Here is a 7,446-nt window from a genome sequence, read left to right on the forward strand (position 1 = left end):
CAGCTAACCCAGCTGCAGGACATGGATGCTAAACGGCTCCGCGTTAAGGCCAAACACAGTTTTAAACTGCCCTGATCACCCACTGTTTGGGAGTTTCATTCACTCCCTCTGGTCACCGTTTTAGGCTTCCTGAACGAGAACCGGACGGGCTGGGGACTCCTTTATTCCTGTGGCTGTTAGGAGTCTGGATTCACATAGCTGATACCTAGAATTTTTATTTTTTTTTTTTTTCATGTGTCAATTTTTAAAATCTTTTTTATGTGATATTTATTTTTTAAGGCTCATGGCCCTTCTGGCAGTTAGCTGGTGGACTGCCCTAAAGGACCTTTTTTTACTTGTGTTGGGAAGGGAGGGGCTCCATTGGTGGGTTGTCCTGTGTTGTGTAATTTATTGGGGTGGCATCTGGGGGTGCGTTTCTGTGTATGTGCTTATGTGTTTATGACCCCTGCTGCACACCCAATTTCCTTTCCTAAGGATAATAAAGTTGAAAGTTGAAGTTGAATTTCTTCTAAGTCGACAAGTTGCTGGAAAGTTGGAGTAGTGGGGGGTAGTTACTTGTGTTGTCCTCATGGGCCACTGGAAGGGTCCTCTTAAGGTGTGACAGCCCAGCATTTATTCTCATTTCTTTTCTAGATGCTCTAATTCTAGAACCTGCAGGTCCCTGTGTCTCCTGCACCCACCTGAAGGTGGGTTCTAAAGCCTGGCAGGCATTCAGCCTCTTGTCTTCACTGCTCATTTTGACCTTCTGCTCCTTTGTGTTTTCAGTTGTTGCCAGGTGTGGTTTCAGTTTTGGTTCTTGTCTTTTGGTTGGATTATTTTGGCTTTCTTTTATCACTTATAATAAATGTTGGTTAACCGTACTTGTGTGTTTGGTTGTTTTGTTTATGGCTATGAGCTCGGTCATGACAGACTGCACAAGAAGAAAATCACGTACAAATACTAACTTATGGAAAGTTTCATCTATGAAGGTGTGTTCTTCCTCATGAATTAATATAGAGAAGGAACTGCAGGCCCCGTCTGGTTGTGTCCCATCGGACACGTTATTTACAGACAAAACAAAATGAAAACTGTAGTTAATGCAGGAGTGTTCAAACTCATGTAAGTTCAGTTTCCATATTCACTACATTGATCTGCAGGGGGCCAAACCAGAATAATAATAACATAATGACCTAAAAATGATGACAACTCCAAATTTTTGTCTTTGTTTTAGTGTAAAAAAAAAAACCATTAAATTATGAAAAAACTTACTTTGTAAAACTATCCAAAACAAAAAAAAACCCCGAAAAAACTGAAATTTAAATTAAAAAATGTGAGAAAATTTAGTGCAGTTTTAACAATCTTCTTCCTCCACTTCTCATTAGTCCATGTGCATTCTGGATCAGATCTCCAAAGACACTAAACACTGAGGAACAGGAAGAAAAGAGGTTCCAAACTGGACTGAATTTAATACAGACATTTCAGGTTGGTCATATTTGTTCAGGTTAGTCCACATTTTAGTGTTACAGGAGAGTTTGGAAATGTCAATATTTTTATAATTTAATGTTATTTTTTGGACTAAAACAAGGGGAAAAAATTAAGTTGTTAATTCAAGATTTTTTGGACTTAACTGAAGATTTTTTTTACTTAATTGAAGATTTTTTTTTTTTTACTTAATTGATTTTTTTTTTTTTTTTTGCTTAATTCAAGATTTTTCCTTGATTGAAGCTTTTTTTTTTTTTTTTTTTGCTTAATTCAATTCAAGACTGTGGAATTTTTGCACTTGGCAAAAACATCCCAGGGGCCGAACTGGACCCTTTGGCGGGCCACATTTGGCCCCTGGGCCGCATGTTTGACACCCGAGTTAATGGCATGAGACAAATACAGTACTTTCCGGACTATAAGCCGCTACTTTTTCTCACACTTTGAACCCTGCGATTTATCCAATGATGCAGCCCCAGTATAGATGTTTACAGGCTAACGACCACCAGGGGGCGCTCTAACAGGAAGTGTAAAAGTGAGACAGACAGGAGGAAGAGCTGATGAAGAGGAGGAGTTTGAAGCTGAACTTTGAACAGTCATTTTGCACAAACCCTCATCATGGAAAACACACAGAGAAATGCATCTGATGGAGCTGTGAAGTTCAAAGCAATGGATGTGTCTGTAAAGAAGGAAATAGAGCTGCAGCACCAAAGTGCCATTGAGCAACAAGTGAGGAGAGACGTAGAATGAGTGTGACGGAGCCTTTGAGGATGTTCAACTGAAGAACACTGAAGAAGACGACTGCAGTGGTTTAATGAGCAGAAGAAGAGGAAGACACAGACCAGTGACTGTTGTGGGTTTGTGAACCAGCCTGTTCCTGACGTTTCACTGACGGAACAGACACCGTTTGGACAAAAGCAGTGAAGGGATGGAAATAGATATTTAAATATCTGTCTGTGGAAATATGTCATGTTACAACGTGGACACCTGCAGCTTATAGTCTGGTGCAGTTTATATTCAGGTGCTCTCTACAGTCCTGAAAATACGATAAGTTCTCTTGCCATTGTCAATACAGATGGTTGTTTAAAACTGTATCAGAAATGAGTTAAATATAAAACTACACACCTGAAAGTCTATGTCCATGATCTGTTCAGTCATGCAAATGTCTCTGGTTTCAAAATGATCAGACTTGCGGCGATTTGCTGTAATGCACTAATGTACAGGCACTGAATCCAAATGCAGAACTCGGAGGCAGAAATAAAGTTCACAGGATTTATTTGTCACTGAATATACAAACATATATAATGATAATGAGTGACACAATCTTGAGGACAGAGGATGGAGAAATCCTCTTCGGATCCGTCCTCCGGGCTGAGGACGTGAACCCTTTGCACAGCTCGGTAACCGGAGCCGGTTTCCCGACTAGGGAAAAGCAGAGGGAGGTCAGTGACGGAAACAGGTCATGCACGGGTAAGCTAACAGACGGCAACAGGACATAAGGGATAGACAAACTCACGTACCAATAAGTCAGACAGGACGGTCAAAACCAGGAAGGAAGATGAGGCAGACAAAACCGACAGGGAGCAGGCAACAGGCAAACTCAAGATGTCAAAAACAGAAAAGCAGACAAACAGACAAGATCAGAACGCTGGTAAGTATCTATGAGAGAATACAAACTGGGGTCTGAACAGGGGGAGAGACTGGACTAAATACACAAAAGGGAGGGAAGACAACGAGACACAGGTGGCACACATCAGGCGGAGTCAGGTATTCAGGGAAAAGGTGAACACGATCAGGGAAGGAAGTAAAGACGACAGACACGACACATGAGGGAAAATTAACAAAATAAAACAGGAAGTGACAAACAACATGAAAGACAAACCCAGACTAACGTCTGGTTGCAGGCTTGACATTTGTACATTTTTTCTTCTCTCCTTTAATACTTTTTGGACCCAGCTCTTGAAGATTGAAGTCAAATGTGCCACAATTGCAGCCGTTTTGGTGTTGTGATGTGTTCCACTCAGCTGTTTAACACAAAACTACATGTTTCTTTTCTATATTTTCCATAAATTGTGTTGTTCTTGGGTAAAATCATCTTTCATATTCAAAATATGTGTAAATCAAATTGATCTGTCTCTATCCATTCATGCTGTTCAAATGTTTTTCTGAAGTTAGGTCCCATTGTTTACACTGACCCTATATGAGATACACTGGACACACATTAGATAAAATCAAATATAACCAGCATGAATGAACCACTGTTACGGTAGACCCTTGAAATAATATATATATATAATATATATATATATATATATAGATATATATATATGTATATGTATATATATATATATATATATATATATATCTATATATATATATATATATATATGTATATATACTTTTTTTTTTTTTTTTTTTGAGTTAAAACAAAAGGTTATGTTTCTTGAGAAGGTTAATAAAATGCTCCCTGTATTCAGATATTTGTTTCAGAATAAAAATTCAATGAACCAAAGGTCCTTGTGTTTTTTTTTTCCTCTACACTCCTGGTTTTGTGGTTCCTCTAAAAATCTATTGACCACAGATTACAGAATGTGTCCCCTTCAGGATGCAGTGCAGATACCTGTGTGTTCATCTGATGTTTGGGCTGGTTCACTGAATTCAATGAAAATCCATGTGCTTTCCTTCTATAAAAAATAGAATAGAATAGAATAGAACAGAACAGAATATGTAAATACATGTGGAATATGTAGATATTCTAAACATGAACAATATTTAATATTTAATATTTAATTCTAATTTTATATGTATATAAATATATATAAATACCACATTTAATATTTTTTCACTTGTTTGTGGTTTTTCTACCTGTCTTTTTCTTTGCACTTGCTTGTTCTATGTTGCTGCTGTTAACTGTGAAATTCCCCCACAGTGGGATAAATAAAGTTATACATATATCTTAGAACAGAATACAATACAATACAATACAATATGTAAATGCATGGATAATATGTAGATAATCTAAATGTAAACAATATTTAATTTTAATTCAATGTGATATTTATATATAAATATATTGAGCTACCACATTTCTTTTTAGATTTTTCACTTTTTTTTTTTTTTTTTTTCTACCTGTCTTTTTCTCTGCGCTTGCTAGTTCTATGTTGCTGCTGTTAACTGTGAATTTCCCCCACAGTAGGATAAATAAGTACATAGAATAGAATAGAATAGAATAGAATAGAATAGCTGTATTGTCATTGTGAGTTAAATTAGGAGTGCTACTCCAGTCAGTGCAAACAACATGAATAAAAAAGACAAATCTCGAAAAACCAAATTACAAAGAAAACTAAAAAGTACAATTTGAAAACAGAATATAAAATGTTACCATAGTCAAATAAGAATAGAACTAAAGTTGAATAAAATAAGTCTATAAAAACAGTCACATTAAAAACACAGTATGACCATAACGTACAGTATCTAAATGAAGTCAGACTGTTTTTATCTGTTTGGTTTAAACTCTTTGAAGGTCTTCCTCGTCTGTGAAAAACATAGATTAAATAGAATAAGACAAAGTCAGTCCCAGTCATCTGTCTGCGCTTCCTCCACCTGCTGACCAGTCTTTTTCCTCCTCATATCTATCGGAGGTACGATGCCATTTCAATCCATCTCTCCTCTCCTGCTTCTGCAAATATCAGCAGTTTTCCCCCTGCCTACGCGCCGTTCCTGACCAACTGTAAAGTATCTTCTAACATCATCCTTTAATGTCAAGGAGAATATGGTAAAGACATTTTCAGGGTCAATCGGCGTTCAGGTTTTTCCACTCTTGTTTGACAAGCCTTTAAGCAGCGTGTTTTACATGTGGCCTTTAACTGGTGAGGAATCCACTTTATCCAGCGTTCAAATTCAGACAAATGTTACTGGTACTAGAGACTAGGTCTGGCCCGGTGTCATGTGACCAATGGGACGACGTCTCATAACGTAACGCCCCCCTCAGTCCCAATTTTTTGGGGGATGGGGGGCAGCAGTAGGCCGATGCCGTTAGTGGGTCTTTGTTGAAAAAAGAATAAGAACTACTGCTTTAAGGTCATGAAAACACGATGATTCCTTGGTGAGGATTCACTGATAAACAGATAATTAGGAATGTTTTATTCCATGTCTACAATTACTTCCCCACAAAATCTTACACACTGAACCTTAAAACAAACTAAATACCAAATAATACAAATTAGAGTCACAAGAAGAATTATCTATTTGTAACCTTTATTTAACCAGGAAAAAAAAAAGCTCATTGAGACTAAAATCTCTTTTTCCAGAGTGTCCTGGCCAAGACAGCAGCAGAAGCAGAAGTTACACTGAATGGAAACCACAGCCATATCCACACGAAAAATATACATAAACACAATGGAAGTCAGTACTAAAAACAAACTTAAAACTGATAAGAACATACATACAAAATATCACCATTATTTTAAAAGGTACTGAAAGTATAAAAACAATGTTTCTTAAAAGCATCTCAAAACCGAACCCAGTTCAGTCACTTAGAAAAACGTCTACACCCACATTTGTCCTTTTCCCACTGACTTAAAAGGACTTTGAGTGTATTAAAACAGACCACTTCCTACAGTTTAATGTCCTTCTGTAGGTTGTTCCAGGCAGTGGGAGCAGAATATTTAAAAGCTTTCTCTCCCAGTTCTGTTCTGGCTTTGGAACCATAAAAATAATAACTCCTGGGAACGGAGACTGTTCCCAGGATTCAAGTCATTCCAACAAAGTAGACCACCAAATATGATGGAAGCAGACCTAGGAAACATTTATAAATTATAGAAAAGCAGTGAGTAGTCAGTAAAACATGGTACTTAATTCCTTAATAAAATAAAAAACCCAGTTTAAAAATGACCTAAACCAACTTTGCCTTTTGTGAATTTCTATTTATTTCTTGTCCCAAACACACTGTCCTGTGATTTTTTATTTATTTATTTGTTTTATTTATTTTTTTGAGGCACCCATCCACCAAAACTATCTTTCCATGTTTGTTCTTGAACATTTCTGGTATTGATGGGACTGTTGGTTCTTTGAAGGGAGTCGTTCAATCAGGAGTCGTTCACTGAAAAGAGTCGTTCAACAGACTGGCTCTTTGATGTTTTTGGCATTCTTTTGAAACACCAATGTTTGAATGACTAAATAGGCTACATGTGATGATTGACATTACATTTTAAAGGTGTTTAATTAGCGCGGCAGTAAATATTATCTTACCGTAAAAAAGAATGGTTAGTTCAATGTGTGGGTTAAATCCATGACATGAGAGGTGACATTAGACAAATGATGGAACTGGACCAAAAACATCCCAGTACATTATGTGGACTAGTCTGTAGAATAAAAATAAAGAAGAAAATAAAACATTTTCTGATGAAATAACATTTTATTCTCCTCAAAACAAGAACAATAAATGTGTGGAAACATACGGAAAAAACTGCACAAAACACAACAGTGATGAATCAGTGCAGTTACTGAAATATCTGAACTATAGCGGCATTCTCAGAACTAGAACAGTCTGTTGGTAAACTGACAGGCAATCGGACACTCCCTCCTTAAAAAAAAAAAAAAAAAAAAAAAGAAAAAAGATGAACGGCTCTTTACAGAGACTCGGTTCCCATCGTTCATTTCAAAGAGCCGTTCAAAAGATTCGATTCGTTCATGAATGTCACATCACTAATTTGTGGTCCACGGGACATCAGCACACCTTTAATTCTCAATTGTCTCCTACTTGCTCAAAATCCTCCCCCATACAGTGCACCACTTCTGAGATTTCAGAGTCTGGTGTCGACCTTGTGTGTGTGGAGTGAGTCCTTAAGTGCTCTTCTGTGAAAAGCCAGAGCTGTAATGAGAAACCACTGGGCTTTATTTTTGCTTAAATGTCACATCAGACATCCACCCTGATCCACCCAAGAGCTTCCTTTGAAAAGCCAGCGTGTGTCTGTTGTTGATCCAAAA

This window comes from Sphaeramia orbicularis, chromosome 3 (genome assembly GCF_902148855.1).
Source record: "Sphaeramia orbicularis chromosome 3, fSphaOr1.1, whole genome shotgun sequence".
Taxonomy (NCBI): Eukaryota; Metazoa; Chordata; class Actinopteri; order Kurtiformes; family Apogonidae; genus Sphaeramia; species Sphaeramia orbicularis.